This window comes from Penaeus monodon, chromosome 27 (genome assembly GCF_015228065.2).
Source record: "Penaeus monodon isolate SGIC_2016 chromosome 27, NSTDA_Pmon_1, whole genome shotgun sequence".
In the NCBI taxonomy this organism is placed as follows: domain Eukaryota; kingdom Metazoa; phylum Arthropoda; class Malacostraca; order Decapoda; family Penaeidae; genus Penaeus; species Penaeus monodon.
Genome location: NC_051412.1, coordinates 8,313,960 through 8,314,349, shown reverse-complemented (window position 1 = coordinate 8,314,349; position 390 = coordinate 8,313,960).

Below are 390 nucleotides of genomic sequence, written 5' to 3'. Positions count from 1 at the left end.
TTAAAGCATTTGCCAATCCATCTAAAGCATTTATATCCCCATTTGAAGCATTACAAACCCACTCCAGATTTATGTAAACCATAAATATTAGAGGTCATGCAGCACTGTATTTCACTTAACATTAAACCGATGTATACTGATAAAAGTTTAATTGTTTGATTTATTAAACAGACAGTTAATATTATAAATACATAGACAAAACAACGCATGGTCATCGAAACGCACGCTTTAAATATCTGGTTCATTATTCCTGGAATATTGTAGTAAGATTGTCATATGGGAACACTAGCCAGAAGAGGGGCTAACAAAATACACTGTCCATAATACAAAATTACGCTGTTTCACACTGAAGAAAAGTAAAGATAGCGATAGTTTTTTTTCTGACTGTAC